The sequence below is a fragment of the Sciurus carolinensis genome, chromosome 2 (assembly GCF_902686445.1).
Source record: "Sciurus carolinensis chromosome 2, mSciCar1.2, whole genome shotgun sequence".
Taxonomy (NCBI): Eukaryota; Metazoa; Chordata; class Mammalia; order Rodentia; family Sciuridae; genus Sciurus; species Sciurus carolinensis.
In genome coordinates this window covers 142004608-142024156 of record NC_062214.1, presented here as the reverse complement: position 1 = coordinate 142024156, position 19549 = coordinate 142004608, and positions in this window count along the sequence as shown.

Here is a 19549-nt window from a genome sequence, read left to right as displayed (position 1 = left end):
TTGCATAAATAACCCAGCCCCCAGCATTGTTAGCATCTTGCATCACCATGGTAACATTTTCAAAACTAAAGCAAGAAAGCAAACAAATAAATTGACATCAGTGCATTACAAAAGTCTGGAGTAAATTCCAGACTTTATTTGGAGTCTGTCAGGTTTTGTTTTTCCCCACTAACATTCTCTTCCTATTCCAGAGTCCAATCAAATGTAGCTTGTTGTATTTAGCTGTTACATTTCCCAATTCTCTTCCTCTCTGGAAGAGTTTCCCATGAAAATGTTTTCAGGGACCCTGAAGAACACAAAGATTCTGTAGAATATCCTGAAATCTGGGATTATCTCATGTTTACATCATGCCTAAACTAGAGGTAAGTGGTAAGTGTTTTTGTAAAGGGTAACAAAGAGGTGAAGTGATCTCCTCAGCCCATCAGGAAGTGTGTGATATAAACCCTGACTGATGATGCTTATCTTCACTATTTGGTTATGTAGTGCTTGTAAGGTTTCTACTATCTTTGCAAGTATGTTACTAAATCTAGTCCATCTGCAAAAATGTTGTGGGCAAGAACTCATGCTTACATTCTGGGAAAGAATATATCTACATTAGTTATTTAGAATTCTTCTAAAATATCTATTCTTAATTAACTCAACCATTTATTTAATTCAATATGGGTGTGTGAATGTGCATTTTGTACCTTGAGTTACAATCCATCATATATTTTATTGCTCAAATTGTTCCAGCTTTAACCATTGACAGTTCTTTGAGATTGCCTTGTGTTTCTATTTGACATGCCTCTTGCCTTTGTTTTTTGAGCACTTCTTGATTTATTTGTAATACAAGATGCTAGATACTCATCTTGTGCTTTTCCCACCCCAGGTATAGAAAAACCATTTATCCAAGGAGTACTGTTTTTGTTTTAATGAAAAATGATATTTAGATACCAATATATTATTATGGGGTGTGCTCATTTTCCATATGAGCGTCATTTTATTATTACTCCTCAAATTTTAGTTTGGAGACTTAACTGTAACTACAAGTTAAACACCCATGTCTAATGATTCCTATAATCATTTCTCATCACCTTTAGGCCATTATATTTATACGCTAGGTCAATATATTTATATCATTGCAAAGTGTACTCCCAGTTCCTGACATTTTCACCCAGACACCAACCTTCCCATCCTTCAGGATCATAATTTACTTTCTGTTCTTGCATTATTTTAATAGATACTTAGAATGAAAAGTTCTGCTTTGGTGGTAAGAGTAGGTTTTTGAAATTCATTAAGAGTAGGACAAATTGAGAAAATACTGTCAAGATCCTTAAAGAGTGTCAGGAATTATTAGAACAGGTAGACTACTTTAATCTCTTATAATGATCCATTAAAATTTTAGTTGCTTTCTCATTTATTTCTTCATTTTTCACATATAAAAAAATCAGACATGTTCTCTTAGTTTAATCCCAATGGCCTTTTTCATCCTTTTTCTTTGATTGTTTCTTTCCTCCCTAATAATCCAAATTTTCAACATGCAATCATATTCAGTAGATTAAGACTAGTAAAAGTATGACCTTCTCTCATCATTCTGCACTCTCAAGAATAAGGGTCACAAACAGAATAGGAAATGGAACACCAGTAATCAATAATACCTTAGTACAAAGTCTGGAGAACATTTGGTATCATATAGCCAAGTTAAAGCTATTTGAATTATCAGTGTTCCCACAGTCCCACAGGGAATATTATATATACTTTTTTTATATATACTTAATATCTAAAGGAGAAGTTGGAAAATTTCCCTTTTTAAGATCTGCTTTTCATATTACCAATTTATAAAGCTCGGAGACTGGGATTAGTTTGTCTCTTTTCATATCTGAACAATTTCTATTAGTTGAGGACCTTAAGAGTCTTCCAAAATTCCCTTCCATTTGGCAGAATCTTGCCAAAGGGAAAGTGCTTTTGGTCACCAGTAAGTTAAATCCACTTGATCAGAAGCTCCACAGGTAATTGTTTATATCACTGTACAACATGACTTCTCTCCTCAAATAAATGTATCTGTTTCAGTTGTTTCTTCATTCAATTTCTCTGCCCCTGTAACTTGTACAGTTCTTTTAGTGATTTCAGTGAGAGGAGAGTCATGTTCAAATTCTATAACACACACACACACACACACACACACACACACGCACGCACAACTTTCTGACAGCATGTCATTTCCCTTACAGGCAAGTTTATTGTCTGTAACTTGGCCAATTTGGCAAGCTTGGGGTCTTCCATATTCACACTCACTTAGTATTCCCTTTGTCATTTCAATTCCCTTTTAATCCTTTAACTATTTTCCTCAGCTACAAATTTTCTTTAGTAACTTTTTTTCTCAGCAGCATGAACTCTTGAATCTCTTCAAACAAGTTTGGCTCACCAGCCAGCCTGGTTTCAACAAATTCTAAATTGTCATCCTGCTCTTCATCTCTCTCCCAAAGTAAGCACTGGTGGCCATGGAGATTACTGGGTAAAGAATTGTTTCAGGGTCAACTGCCACAATTTCAGGGTCAGAGAACTGAAAGCACTCACAAGACTCCACAAAGTATACTCACACAAAGTGTTAATAAAAAGAAAGGACAGGTAAAATAACAAGCAAATATGAAAATTGTACAAGGCATCCACAAAGGAGGAACTTTCAAGGCCTTCTTTCAATTTCACAGAACCAGCTTAATCTCCGGATCATAAACCACCAAACTACCAAGATAAATCGGTCACATCATAGTCTCAGGGAATCCAGAGCACAAAAGTACTGAGGGGTCTTTAATACCCCAGTGGTTATATAGCCAAAAACAGCCTGAGAGACCACATAAATCAAGTGCAGAACAGTAAGCTATACATTTCCAATAAAAATGCCTAGTTGTTACAGGGTTAATGAGAAAATTATAAATCTCTGGTTACAGGATTTCATCCCTATTTTGTTCAAGGTTCAATACAATAGCTCCAAGGTGTTTCCAGAGATAAGCATTGAATGACCATACACTATGGACTATGCACAAGTTTTTTTTTCTCTCTCTCTGCCGTATGTTAAGGAACTTAAAAATAAAGAAAATGTGATAATTCCAAATCTTTTAGTATATAAATCTTGATAAACACAGTATCACGCTGTTCCTTCTGATATTCACAAACCATGAATATATTCAATTGAGAATATATTTATTGAAGAATTCCTACAACTATGTAATAAATTGTATTGCATATACTGCTTATGAGAAAGCGAAATCTTTTTAAACAGAAAAAAAATTCTAGAAGTAATTTGAAAATTGCATAATACAACAACTTTCTTTTTCTAGTTATAGGCAAAAGCATCTCTCAGGTTAATGTTAGTTAGTAGAGTGGATGATTTCAATGAATTATGCTTGTATTATATTATGTGAAAAAATCTCATGTAGTTATTTTTATTTTCCTATTATACTTTCAAAGAAATATTGTAATTGAGTATGCAGTCTTATAAATAGAATATAACCAAAGTAATACAGCTCTGAGGTGCAGAGTCAACCAGCTATACAGGTGTTAGAAAATAATATAATTTTCTTAAAAGTTGGAATGATGATAATGATAAAATATCCTATTGTTTCTAGAATCTTCTCAATTATAATAGTTTGTCTGAAAAATAATGCCTACTCATTTATTACTGGAAATAAAGGAATTTTTGACATTTTAATTTTAGTGATATATTTATTTACTGTCTGCTTTATTTTGTTACTATTTTGAAATTAAAGATGCAGATGAGAACAAGTAAATGACCTTATTCTCATAAAGAGGTTATATTCTAGTGAGAGACAAGAAGAAACAGTAGATATAATATCCAATAGTGTCAGGTAGGAACAACTGCTAAGAGGAAGATAAAGCAATAATTGCAACCAGTTCCTCTGAAGAGTTTTTACTCATTCATGGAAAAGAATGAAATTAAACACTGTGCCAAGAAAGGGTCTGAGGATTTTCTATAACATCACAGCATACACTACTTACTCACCATCATGAGAAGTATTTTTTGGGTATGGATTAACCAAATCTTTAGTGCTACTATGTGAAAGTAGTATGTAAGAAGTTATACTTCATTGTTTTGATTTTTTTTTCTATACTCTTAATTACACAGTTATTTGAAATGGACCCCCACCCCCAAACATCTGAAAATAAAAATTCTTCTTCACTCTAAGCTCTTAACTTAGAGTGAAAAGACCATTTCTACACATGGCTTCCTGAAAGCATCCAGAAACCACTCCAGTCGCAGGAACTCACACAAGAGATTTTATTAAGCAGACAGGCAGAGTGTCTCCCTGCAGGGTGAGAGAGAGAAAATGAGAGCAAGAGAGAGAGCACAAGCAAGAGAGAGAGTGAAAAGCCAGGAGGAGAGAGCATGAAAGCCAGGAGGAGAGAGGAGAGAAATGGTGGGAGAGCTATTCTTAAGTAGTTCATAGGCTAATAACAGACCAGTGACTGATGAGAATGTTCACAGGCTGACAGTCTGGACGAATGACTGCTGAGAATGTTTGCAGGCTGATTAGTGGACCAATGACTGGCTAGGATGTTCACAGGTTGACAATCTGGACCAATGACTGCCGAGAATGTTCACAGGCTGACAAGTGGACCAATGCTTGCTGGGATGTTCACAGACTAACAATCTAGGTTATAAAATGGTGTGGGGAGGGAGAATAATGGTGGCAGCAAAATAGATCTGATGCCAACACTTCCAAAGTGCGAATAAATTTCCACAGGAAAAAAAAAACGATAGGAGGTAGTTGTAAAATCTCTTTGTTTTCAAACTCAATCCCCCCCCAATTTTTCCAATTGAACATTCTTCCTTAAAAGTAATGATATCATGATATAGTTTGTCATTACTGTTATTGTTGTTATCAGAGTGACATGAAATTGGAAGGAAGAATGTTCTTACTTAACAGCTCGTATCTCAAACATAAACTTCACCTGGTTCCCTTGAGTGACAGTTTAGTGTAACATATGTATATGTGTGTTTGTATAAATACATATATACATACACATGTACACACACACACACACACACACACACGCACACATCTATGTTTTTGGTTGCAGTGTAACAAGATCTAATTATTGGCTTAAGTGAATAAGTTTGGGGGACGTTTCATTTGTTTCTTCTCTCTCACTAATATATCATGAGGCCTGCACCCCAGAATGCAACCCCACAATGACCTGTTTCTTTTTCACCTGTCTTGTCATGATACTTTCATCCTTAGGGAGACTCAATAATTGTGCCACCTCTGAGCACCATATTCTTCCTTAGGCTCAACAAAGGGGGAAGGCACAAAGCAAAAATATGTGCAATGGAGAAAATATATTGTCATTAATTAGGAAAATGGTAGATTTCCCAGAAATTTCTTTTCCTTCAGAATTCTGCTTACTTGAGATTGGTCCGAACTTGGTCAAAAAGGCATCTTTAATTATGAGCTACTTCAGTCTTTGGATGTGTGAAAAATTTTTCTTTCATAATTTTCTATATTTATATATATGTATATATATATAATCAATCTGAATTAAAAATTACATTCTTTTATTGAGAAGGAAAGGGGAGCTACTGCATAAGAAAATAATTATGACTACCACACACATTATCAAAGTCCAAGTTAACAGATTAAGAACTTCCTTTTTCCTCAATCACTTTTCACATGATAGATGGCAATCTTTTCAGTTGCCTCAGAGGCAGATACACTCACATCCAAAGTTTGATTCAGATATCAAGGTTGATGGCCCCACACACCAAAAGGGTAGAAAAGATTTATTACTTAAGTAGTTTAGCACATGTGAAATAGCTTCGGAGAGCAAGGAAAGGAGACGAGCCTGGGTTTCTGTTGCAGTTGAACAGTAGGGCCAGAGTGAGGGTTCCCACTTAGAGGAAAGCATGGCCAAACCTGAATTCCTCCTGAACTCATGTGGAGATTTGATTTGATCAAAAGTCAAATCATGCAAGCTCCAGAGGGAAGGTGTTTGCATGATTTGACTTTCCTACCTGGGCCAAGCAAGAGAACGCCCAGGTGTTCTCATCAATTGACCCAGATGTGAAAAGGGAGGACTAAGGCTGGGGACTAGTCACCAATCCTGTAGCAACCAGTTTATAATATTTCTAGAAGGTGTCTTTTGATTAGAAATCTACCTGTCTTAACATTTTCCATGCATTTCAAAGGTTCATATTCAGCAGTGGTGCCTTCAAATACATGACTTTCTTTCTTTGTTGCCCCATCTATGGAGTATACTTATTCAGTAAATTAGAATTTCAAATTGAATCAAGATGGTCAGCTCCAGGTTAGTATGCTTTTGTTGGAAAACAGAAAAGAGATTACCTGATTTATGTTACGTGATACGGATTGTTAGTTTTTCTCCTTAATTCTTCTGTCTTTGCTTCACATATCATTTGGCTATGCTACATATGTCATCTTGTTGTACTTACTTTTAACAGATTCATTGAGGTGTAATTTATGTACCATAACATTTGACCATTTTACACTGGAATGCACAATTCACTGATTTTTAATAAATTTCCAGAGTTGATCAAACATCAAAATTCTGCTTTATAATAGTAATATTACCCATATATCACTGCCTCTTATTAGTGGTCAATCTCACCTTCTACCTCCAAGCCCTGATCATCAATCACTAATTTGTTCTCTGGGTGTATAGATTTTTCTTTTCTGGATATTTTAGATAAAAGGATTTATATAACACATATTGCCTTTGTATCTGGTTTCTTTTAGTTTTGAGGTGTGTCTGTGGTTCTTAGTCAGCAGTACTTCATTCCTTTTTATCACGAATAGCAGTCCAAGTATGAATATGTTACAGTTCAATCATCCATTTCCCATTTGTGAACATTTGGATCAGTTCCACTGTTCAGATGTCATGAATAATGCTTCTATGAACACTGACATTCTTCCACTTTTATGGCCATATATTTCTATTTTTTCTTGACAAATACCAAACAGTTGAATTGGAGAATCACAAATATCTATGTATCCAAATAATGGAAAAGAAAAGATAACTTGAAAAACTCAGTTTTCCAAAGTGAATACACCATTTTACATTTTCATAAAAAAATGTAGAGTTCCACTTTTTCTCTGGTCTCACCAGCACTTAACTATTGATATATTTTGTTTGTAGACATTCTAATACATGTGTATCAGTACCTCAGTGTGGTTTAATTTTCACTTCTAAACTAACTTACAATGTTGAGTTTCCTTTCTCTTTGTCTTATTTAAATGGACATTTGTACTTCATCTGGATCGTTTCCCTGACTAGTATCTGTCATCTCTTTCTCTCTAAATTTATGTGTATTCATATATAAATATACATATATATGTATATATATGCACACATATATGCTTATATATTTATATATGCTTATATTTATGCAAATATATATTTATACTCTAAATATATACATATTATCTACCATTGATTTCTGAGTCATCATTGATAAACTGTTGTGCTTTAGATATCTGCTTCTCTGTTCTATTACCTTATAAAAATAGTCTCTGATATTTTCCTACATTTTGATATGGCAAATTTTTCAGATCTACCAACAGGAATATTTTTAAATAACAACAAAGCAATATAAATTAGATTTTTTTTTCATGAATACTTCATTTTCTTTTAAAATTTGCATAAGCATTATAAATCATGCCTTTCCTTAATATGTGTAATGTATACATTTATTTGGTGCCCGGGTGTTGTTACTTTAATAGCTGTGAGAGGAAAATATAGTCCTGAAAGAATTTTAGTTTTGAGTAGGTTGTCTTTAACAAAACAAAACAGAAAAAACAAAAATGTTCTCCTGATCAGATTTAGTTGATTAAAGAAAATTCTGAAAATTTAATTTTTTCAGGTAATATTTAGAATTATCTTAATTTTTTATGTTAATAAAATTCCTGTATCAAATGCATTTGTCATTTTTAAATGGGTATTCAGTGAGCTGTTGTTCCAAACACACTGACCACTTGGGAACTCTGGAAAGAGGCTAAGATCAATAGAGAGAGGACCAGAGGGTCTGGCAGCTGATTTTCTGTTCCTGTGCCTGGAGCACGCTCTCCTCTACTGGCAGACGACGATAGCTTGCTCATTATTTCTCTAAATTATAAGTGAACTCCTTATTCTTTCTTCATTGTCTATAAAGGACCATGTAATATGTCAATTGGAGCCAATATTATTAAGTAGCAGCATCCCTAGAGAAGACCAAAGGAAGAGAACACATAATTAAAACGAAAGAATAAAGCAAAATTCTTTTATTAGCTACAGCAAGAGAGAATACCTGTAAATCTCCAATGAAGGTTTTGGATTTAAAATGTCTTTATGTCTAATATAAACAAAGGAGTCTATTTCTGAGGACTCCCAAATGTACCATCATGTAGTTAAATCAGAGCATTTTTCAATGGCATTCCATTAACCAGTTTTGTTGTGGGGGCAGGGAACTATTCTAACCAATGTACCTCTGTGCCAAATAAATACAACAGTATTTTCTCTCCAATAAAGAAAGTTTGTTGGGGTTTTCTTTTAGTTCTCTAATGATGGCAATATCTCCATATGAAGCTTTACACTATACAAAATAAAATTAAGGGAGTACTCCCTTTGATATAATCTAAAGAAACTTGGATAAAATGTGCAAAGTTAATTTTGATGACTTTTGAAATTTAAGACTGAGTTTATATGGAAATGAAATGACCTGTTCATGAATACTCTACTAAATTATGTTGATTCTTTTTCAGTGGATTTTAAATGGAAACAACAGCCTGCTTCCTTTCTATCTCTCTTTTTACCAGAGATCAATTCTATCTTGGGCTCAGGTATGGAAGCAGAGGAAACTGCCACCATTATTACTAGTTATATTCATATCCCAACAAGTGGTATCCATGAATTCATATAGACATTTTACTCTCACAGTCAATCATATGACTAAGATATTATGAAAATTGTCTCTCTTCACTAGCACAGCATCATAAGAGACTCTGAATTAAATTTCTTAAACATTAAAATTATACATATTTTAATCTCACTAAAAATATATAAAATGCAGTCAATAAATATATGATTTGACAAAAGTATAGAGAAATGGTATTTAATGCATTTTTGAGAGTATGAATTTACAAATCAATGTAGTAGGTAACTTAATACAGTTACTTAAAATATTATGAATGTTTCTTGCTATGACCCCACACTTGTTCTTCAAATATCTAACACTGAGAAACTCTTCTGACATACATAAGATATCCTAGATGTTAACAACATTTAGTACATAAAAAGAATCTACGTGTCTATCAAATATCAATGTCTACATAAAACATAGTGAATCACAAAATTGAGTGCAAAGCGTATATAAGGGAATGTTAGATCTACATGTTTTTATATGGACATTCTTTTATAAAATTGATTTTAAAAGTTTCTGAAGAGTGTTCAACACAAATTATTTGAAAAAATATTGAAAATCATTTAATATTGTCTATGATTCTGTGTGTTTGTGTGTATTGTGTGTGTGTGTATTGCTGAGAATTGAACCCCGGGCCTTGTTCCCACTACCCAAGTGCTGTACCACTGAGCTATATTCCCAGTCCTGCCTATGACTTTTATAATATGAAAAAAATAATGATCATCTCTGGTGAGGAAGGGAAGTAACCAGAGTAAGGTATAATGATTAAAGAACCATTTTAATTTTTTAATAATATACATGTATCATAATGAAGAACAAAGTCATATAGCATATAATCAAAATTTAATAAATTGAGTTATTAAAATTAATCCTTATTTAAATTTATGAATGATTTTACTGGAAGTTGCTAAGTAAATATCATATATATCACATATTCACATTTATATATAAAAGATTATGATATATTTCTTACAGTGAAAGTAGTTTTAACAAGAGAACTATTTTTGTCAAGTTTGTATGTCACGGGTGACTTTAGAATATTGTTATAAATTTACCTTATGACTTAATTTACTGCATCGTGAAACATTTATGTAATCACAAGTTTTTGTAGTTATCTGAGGAAACAATATTTCAATTGAATACAATCACTAAAATGTTAGCATTAATATTTTATGATTATCATTAAACAATGATGTTGCATACGCAATATGACTCACTCCTTTACTCACCTATCCGTATTTTGATAAACTATACTCCATTTTATGTGGTTCACAGAGTTAGGACTATGAAGAGTTACATGATGCTGAATCACTTTTATTGAAAGCAGCTCCAAGAAAGAGCCACATCAACCCTCCTACAATGTGATTCCAGAAATTCTCACACTTAGATGAATTATTTTGTTTTAGGCATTGCAAGTGTTATTTTACCAGCATGTAATATTAACAGATGAGTTAAATGTGTCCTAAACCATATAAAAATCCTAAAGGAATGAGGACCACAGTGGAAAGTCAGCCACAGCAAGGATCCCCAAAACAGACATGAGAAAATAGGTATGTGTGGGTCTGAAGGCTGCTGGTGGAGACCTGGGGAGGAGGGGGAATGATATTCAAAGACTATGAAGGGCGGACGGTCAGCTTTGCACATATTTTGTTGCAGAGTCATTATCTTAATCTAGGGCCAAAACACATCTGTATATACACATTAAATGGTTTTGCTTTCTAATAAATTGGATGAAATTTCTTTGAAGATAACTTAGAGTATTAATGCTTCAGTTCGATTAGTTTTGAATTGAATATGTTTTTGTATGTGTTTAGAAGAATGTAGTATTGTGCAGTATAGCAAAGTAGAAATATATTGACAAAAAAAACTACCTTAAAGCCAATCTTGTCACTCCATGTAATATTCTGGCATGCCTATAGATATCACTGAAATATTATAGTAGTGGAATGCATAGTTCTAAAAAATATAAATCTGGAAAACAGTATGCAAAAATTTTAACTTTCAAGGTAGGAAAATTAGAAGGTTTATTCTTGCTTTTGGATATAACAAAAAAATTTAAATGTGGACTTGTAATTCTATAAGTCGTTTTGTCCTTTAGAGACCTAAAGAAGCCGGATACAGTGCCATGATATAGGATAACTGAGAGCTTTTAATGGGTCCTGTTTTTGTTTTTGTTTTTCTTACATTCCAAGATGGATTGGTGTTTGCCTTTTTGCTTTACATTTAAGCACTATAATTACAACTTAATGAAATATTTTCTACAATGAAGAGATTTTAGACTATGTATAAAGTGAGGGGTTCTTAGAGGCGGAAACTGGGGGTTATCCTTATAGAGTTGAATTGAGTCTGTGTTTGACATACCAGAAACTTAGTAACCTCCAAAAGGGCTCTTTTCTGTGAGGTAGACTGCAGTATAGGAGCACTAATCTGTTTTTACAGTGCTCACTGATAAATAAAATTCTGAGATAATTAATTAATTAAAATCAGAAATATGTTACCTGTGAAAGATGCATTGTGGTAACAGCAAACATAATATCTACTATTCACAACAAATACAAACATCATGTGAAAAACATTAAAGGAGGAGGTAATAACTAGCATAAATAACACGTTTTGTACGTATTTTGTACCATAATAAATTGGTAGCCATCAAGTTTTTACATAAATACAAAGGGAAGAAATAACATTTATGAAATAAAATAGACAGCACATTTTTTATTTATGTATTGTTTTCAGCATATGAGATGGTCATTTTGATTTTTAAACTTGGTTAGGCTACTGTCCCCAATAATTTAGTTTAGCACTAATCTGGATATTGCTGTGACCATATTTCATAGATGTGATTAAAATCTATCATAAATTGACCTAAAGTAAAAGAGATTATCCTAGATAATCTGAGAGTGGTTTCTGATATAATGAGTTAAAAGCAGAGCTAAGGTTCAACTGAAGAAGAAAATTTATGTGTGGACAACAGCTTTACCTTTTGTCCAAGCGTTTCAGGCTTCCCTTCCTGGTGACTTGCTCTGGGAATCCAAACTTACTGAGGCAGGTCCCAAGATGGCAGAGGTCAAATTCTTATCACAATTCTCTTAATAATTATCTTATCAATTCTGCTTCTCTGATTAAACTCTGAGTGATCTAGCGCAACTGCATTGCCAAATGTGAACTATTAGCTATATCATAATCCACAGAATCAACATCAAGAAATCATACTCTCTGAGCCAAACAAAATATAGTTAGAAACACATAACATCAGTTGTTTAAAAAAATCCCATAAAATTCTGAACTAAAATGTACACTATGGACGAAGGTTTAATAACATGATGAAGTTGCAAAGGAAAATGGATAAAAAATAGTTAATACCAAAAAATTAAAGATAAAAGAGATAATAGAATTTTAAAATAATGCTTTAAACAAAGATAATAGAATTTTAAACAAAGAAAATAGAATTTTAAAACAATGCTTTTGAATAACTATATTTATGAAAAAAACCTTAATTGCCTTGGTTAATATCTGGATATATTAGTATCTCCTAATAATAATGACAAATCACAGTTTTTTAACAGACATGTCTTTCAGAAAACTGAACATTTTATCTATCCTGAGTGACCTTTTGTGCAGTTCACATAGGTCACATATGAACAAAGTCTATGTCCATTCTGAAAGATTCATTCTATTCCTCTTATCTAGTCTCCATGACACTAATCCTCCAAACTTATTCTTACCCACTCCTGGTCCACACTGCCCAATTCGTCGATACAGTCTGTGAATTGAAGCAAATATGTTCCTCTGACCCTGTCTCCATCCAGGCCTATGGAACAATCAAATTCATGGTTAAAAATATGGCTCACTGGGAGAACAGGGAGGAGAATGGGAAGTTTCGTGAATGGAGAGAAAGCTGTATTCTTTTTCCCTTATCTTTCAAGACCAAAGCCAACTGAAAGTATGCACTAAAAATTCAGAAAATGTTCCTTCAGATTTGTATCAGCATATAGTACAAAACCAACTGCAAAGAAAAGCAAAGTTTATCTTCTTCCATCTATTTGACACAGGGAATTTCTAAGTTATATTCATAGGATGTACGTTTTAGTGTAAGAAAAAAATCTTTAACAAAACAAGTAGATGCTTTGGGAATTTGACTTGCCTTCTCATGACATATGTCCTTCACTATCACTTAATAATACAGTACTGCTAAGGAAGTATAACATTTTAGTGAAGAGAATCAAAAGATACATAATTGATGAACAGCACAAGTTACAACATTTTGGTGTTCTAAAATTACACCGATAGTTCTTCATCATGGTTTACTGGAGAAGGGAATACTTATTTGCAGAAGAATACATGAATTCTCTCTAGGACCCTAGTAGACCAAGGATGAGAAAACAATTGTATAAAGGGGCAGATAAAAAATATTTTAGACTGAAGACCATGTGGGTTCTGTAACAACTCAACTCTGCCATTGTAATGAAAAATGAGACACAGACAATTTGGACTCGAAGGAGTATTTGTCAAAATAAAAATGTATGTACAAAAGCAGGAGGTGAATTGAATTTGGCTAGCAGGTTGTAATTTTCCAACTAGTGCCACAGACTCTTAACGAGTATTTGGAGCTACTGTGTCATGAATTCCAAATGGAAGGTAACTTGTACTGAAATCATTCACATGACTTATGAAGTTCTTCCAGGATAGCTGCTGCATTCTGCTCACCAAGTCTAACAAGCATGTTTCCTAAGGAACAATAGTGATCTGTGGTGTACTGACATAATGTCTTTTCTGAATAACATCTGTCAAAATCCAAGAGAGTTGACATATCTCCAAGGAAAAACCAAGAAGATAGATTGCTCTGAAAGTGTACCTTTCACTTTCATCTAGTTTTTCTATGTGATTCTGGTTTTTCTTGTCAACAGATCTGATGCCTCATTTTAAGTATTAATTAACTGAGGGACAGGGTACTCAGATATTTGGCTAAACATTATTTCTGAGTGTGTCTAAAAGGATGTTTCTGGCTGAGATTAGCATTTGAATAAGTGAATTGAGTAAAAGAGACTTCCCTCCCCTATGTGGGAGCCATGATCCAATCATGAGAGCCTGAGCAAAACCAAAGGGCAGGAAAAGATAATTCACTCTTTTTCTTTGTGCCTGGTTGAACTGGAATATTCATCTTCTCCTTTCCTTGTCCTGGGCCTTACACTATTGGCTTTCCTGGCTCAGAGGCCTTTGATCTCAGACTGCAACTATATCACCAGTTTTCCTAGGTCTCCAGCCAACTGCAGACTGTGGGGGCTTTCACCTCCCACCCCCTACTGGGGTCACATAAGCCAATTCCATAGCCTGATAGACATTGTATATATAGCCTTAACAGGAAGACATGGAAGTAGATATAGATACAGATGCAATAAGGCTATATATAAAATAACCTCTCCATTCTATGTTTCCATTTCTCTGGAGAATCCCGAGTAATATCATAGATTTAGAAGAAAAATATTTCCCAGAAAAAAATGTTTACGTACCAAATTTCAGTAAGTGAATTCATTCTTCTTCCAGGCAGTAGGTTGAAGAGCAGCTGAGAGGTTAGAATAATCTGTACACAATCAAAGGTTAGTCAAGTGGTACAAATTCAAGTGATAAGAGTGTCTGTTTCTGTAGCTAAAACTTACAGATGATAGCATTTACTTCTGAAATTCTTCTCAGAATGAGATTTTGCCTTTGGTTGACAATTTTGGAAGGAGATTCAAATTCCACAGGGTATTAATTTTACCTTTCCCACCAGAAGATCTATCATTTGAAGAGCCAGTATTTGGATGTACAACTTTTACATAAGAAAATAGAGTTTAGGTCCAAAATAACAGTGAATTCACAAAATAAAATACTGTGATAAAGTAGGTTCTATTCTAAGAATGAAGGAGGGATCTAATATCAGAAATCTGCTTGATACTTCACCTAATGGACCTAAGCACAAAAGTTCAAGTGATGTAGAAAAAGCACTTGATGATTTCTGTTTCTCTAAACTAAAAACAGAAAGAAACATATTTAATTTAAGGAAGCTATCACAAAATATTTTTAAGGACAAATATTATCAAGGGAAAATAGTATCAAGAACTATGAAAGATCTGAGATTTAGTCTAGTTGGAAACCAATATTTTATCCTGATACAGTTTCACAGAAGCTGATAAAGAAATGAGATTCTTAGGTCAGATGCAGAAGACTGTATTAGTCACAGTGCAGTCAGCACAATGAACATCAGCATTTTCTATCAGGCCTCCCATCCTCAGGTGCCACAGGCAATTGAACAGGCTCTGGTGGGTGCTGCTACAGTCCATGTACTGTGCTATAGGGGACAGACTCTAAATTTAGGAATCCAAGTCCTTTATAACATTTAGAAAGCACACTTGTCCTTTCCTCTAGAATGAGACAGTATCTTTACTGTATTGGACAATAAGAATGCTTGCCCTTTGCTTTGGAGAAAGATATCATCTCCATATTCCAAAGCTTTGTGCAAGTAAATTCACTCACATATTGAATCACTACTTTAACTTCCGAGATTGTTTGCATTATAAACCTTTTCAAACTGACTCCCAAAAGAGACATGGAGGGAAGGAGAGAATTTCTTTTCACAAGATATTCTGAAATACGAAAGACTCATGGAGAATGAACTCCCAATAATACCCATGCCTCAGTCCTATACCATCTTGGTTTATGGTTGATTTTCCTATAAGTTCTTCATTCTGGTGGCTACTCTGATTTATCTAATAAGGGCTAGAATCAAATCTGCTCAATTTGTCTCCTAAAACATCCAAATAAGGTCACTATTAACAGTATTCTAAGCAGTAGGAAGAAGTCAACAACCTGCATGCAATATTGAATTCAACCATATCCCTAAGGTTTTAGACTTGAGCTGCTAAAGAAAACTATCAGAGCATGCCCCCTTAAGCAAGATTTTAATCTTTCCCCTTGGTCTAATGCATTAATTGCATTAGCTTTTTTCACAGAACCCGTCCTGACCCCAAAGTTGGAAGGTTAGGGCAATTTTATTGTCCATAACAACCATGACCAGTGAGCTGAATCTGACCCAAATGCCTTTTAGGGCTGAGTCAGTTTCATTGATCACTGTGGTTAATGTCAGGGATCAATTTCATACCACCTTTTCTAATTAGATCATTCCCATTTTAGGGATAATGAATCACTCATTGCTCTGGTAAGCTCCCCTGAGTGAACAAGGGAAACCTCTTTTTAGACACATTTTAGCCCACAATTGAAAACTACAGGATGCAATTTCCTGATACATTTGAAAGTATTGTGTGATTAATCCTGTAGTAGAAGTCATCAACTCTTTGAAAGGAAGATAGCTTTTGAGTAAATACTTGTTTTTTACACTTGTACACACACAAAAGTTTCTAGTTTCTTGTGAAAGTAAATATTACATGCAATTTTGTTCTCCTCAATTAACTTACAGCAATTGCAGGGTTGATGGTGCCCCCAGCATGGCCTCCCAATTATTGTTAGGTATTAGAGATAGTACTTCTCTATAAGACACTACGAGAGCACACACAGTGCAACTTGCCTTGTTGGTTACATCACCATTCAGACGCAGTTGAAATGCGTCATGAAATTGCTGAGCAATGGGAATGGGACTAGCCACAGGGAAAAGTCAGCAGTGGTTGACATGAATTTTTAATCAGTGATTATGAGGTTCCTTGTCTCATCAGATACAACCAAATTGCCTCCAGTAGGGATGGACGGAATGTTGCCCCACCTGTCAGAACAGTGGCTCTTCCTGTTTCATGAAGAAGAGAGAGAGAAATAGCCAAGGTACAACCTGGGCAGCTTACTTCAGTTCTTTTGCTGCCCAGCCTCTGAACATTCATGCAGACAGTAGAGTGAGGAACTGTTACACTCCGTGGCTCCAGACCCCCATCAGCACCACTGCTTGGAAGAGAACACAGAAACTGCCTTATACACAGAATCTATGCACAGAAGCCTGCCTTCCCCCTAAAGAGTCCTCTCCTAACTGGAGAACAGGTGACAAGTATGGAGGATCTGAGTTAACAAATTAATCTGCCACTGTTTCATGACTTCTACTAGAAGACATGAATTATACTAGAAGACATGACTCTCTGAGTTGGAAAGTCCTGCTTTCACGTGGCTGATGAGTGTTCAACATGTCCCTGAGACCCATGGAGCAAGGCAGATGGACCCAAATGGATACGTGTCCACACAACTGGTGCATTAGATAAAAACTGAGTTCCGGGAACTGAGCTCCTTTATAATGGTTTACAGCATGTTTACCTTTTGCTCCAGATTGAGACATCGTTTTGTTATTCTGGAAACAAAAGTGCCTCATCTTTATTTTAGTGAGAGACACTAATTCTATCTTTTGGGGTTGGTATGTAGATATCCTTGAAATTAGAGTGTAGAACGAATGACAGTGTCTTACTTTGCCAGACGTGCAGCAATGAGAGCAACCCATGAAGAATTTTCTCAGGACAGTCAGGAACAGGGCATTTATGTCTGTTATCACCATAAACATTTTCATGATTATGGCGAATACAAGAGGAAAATTTACTATATAGTAGGGAATCTGAAGTATAAAAATATCATTTGAATGATAAGTATTGCATTTCACTTATTATATTTTAAACGTTATTACATACTTAAAGATAGATTACAGTACAACTAGCCAAAGTCTGTGGCTATAATAAGAGTGACCAACTAAATTATTGGACCCAGGATGAACAGATTTTATTCAATTCTGTGCATCTGAGATTAAAAGAAGAATATGTACAGAGACAAAAAGCGACATACTAGGTGATGCTCCAGGAGGACCCTAAATATTCAATATTCTTGATGAAGGTACCATACTGAGGGGTGTGTCTGTGTCTGATTATTTAGTTCCTATAACTGTTGACATAGTTAAATAGCTGAACCAAGGAAATTTGAGCACAAAATTCATGTGATTACTTGTTTCCAGAGGTCTGACTTGTTTTCAGTTTACTGTAAGTGATGCTAAGACCCTGACCCTAATTTTCCTTGCTGTGGCACAAGCCAAGACATTCCTTCTTCTGGGGGAAGGGGAGATATTGTGAGAAAGCAAGAAAAAAAAAAGAAGTGTGAGATAGATAGTAATTATATAATTCCTATGATAAAACACAATTTTATATCATAAAACAATCATTAAAAATGTCATATTGGAAACTGGGAAAATTTCACTTTGACAACAAAATTTCCTTTGCATTCATTAAAGTGAAAATAAAAATGGTTCATTTTTCCCACCTGTCTACTTCAAGAGAACCTATGATTTTTTATATTTAGTTGCTTCCAAATTCACAAAGCTTGGATTTACCAAAACAACACTATTTTTCCAAAAATTTAACTGATCTAATTTTAAGCAACTTGCCCAGATGCTACGGAATTATGCTCAGAAATGATCACTTACCCTTCGAACTATATTATTTCCTTTGTGTCTTCCAGACTGCAAGAGTTCATTTGTTCTATTATGTATTAGTCAGAATGAACATTCTATGAGCTGACTGCTTCAATCCCCAAACACTGAAGACAATAAAGAAAGTTTATAACATACATATATTTTGATACTAAGAAATTCTGTTATTACTTTTATAAGGTACAATTTTGTCCATATTGAAGTCAGATATACTTTAGAATTGTTTTATTAATTGGCTTTAAATAAAGAGAGTAAGATAATTGTCTACTGCAAAAAAGGTCAGATCACAAAGGAACATTCAGAATTGAGTATTGCGTTTTGTAACAGGGGAAATCTCAAGCTGACTTAGAAGGCAACAACTGTTATGTTTTACTGAACTATTTCCTCAACTAACTTTTTGCTTAAAAATATAAACATTTCCCTGATAACAAACATAGAGTACACAGATAAAGGGGTCCCACACAGGACAGGACTGGAGAATTCCAAAATGTGAACCCTAAGGAAAATCAAATTGACTTGAAAAAGTTTTGAAGGATGCACTCTTAATGAAGGATACAGATGTAACTGGATGTTTTCCTGATTGACCTCAGAAAGTTCTCAATGGAAAATGACAAAGTTGGTGACAATGTTGTCTGGCACCAAGAGGAAGCTTATAAAAACTCCCATTCTTCCTCATAACATCACCTGATCCCAGATAGGTGCAAACTTATTTGGTTGCAAACTGCATTTGCTGGCATATGATGAGCAGAGTGCATGCAGAGCCAGTTATCAGTGAAATGTTCTAAAATATAGCATCCCATGCATTTAAAAGACTGATGCCAAGTAGGTAAGTAACCCTGAAGTTAGACAACAAAATATTAAATATGATGCGATGAGCTTTCAAGGATTTATTATTCATTTCTGTAACTTAGGCAACATAGCAAAGTGAAAATAATTACATTTTCTTTCATCAAAGATTTTGTGGGTTTAATTTCATTATGTTTGAAGTAAGTGTGTAATCTGAAAGTCTTCTGTTATGAAATCTAAGGACATGATGACTGGTGTGACTTAATGTTATTATTGTGGGATTATTTCACAGTTTTGAAATACATATAGCCCTTAGAGGTTTGAGTTTTGAAAAATAATTTTATCAATGTTAGCTAACTTTTACTAAATAATTATCATGTAACATTTTCTAGTTAGGTATATTTATTTCTTCC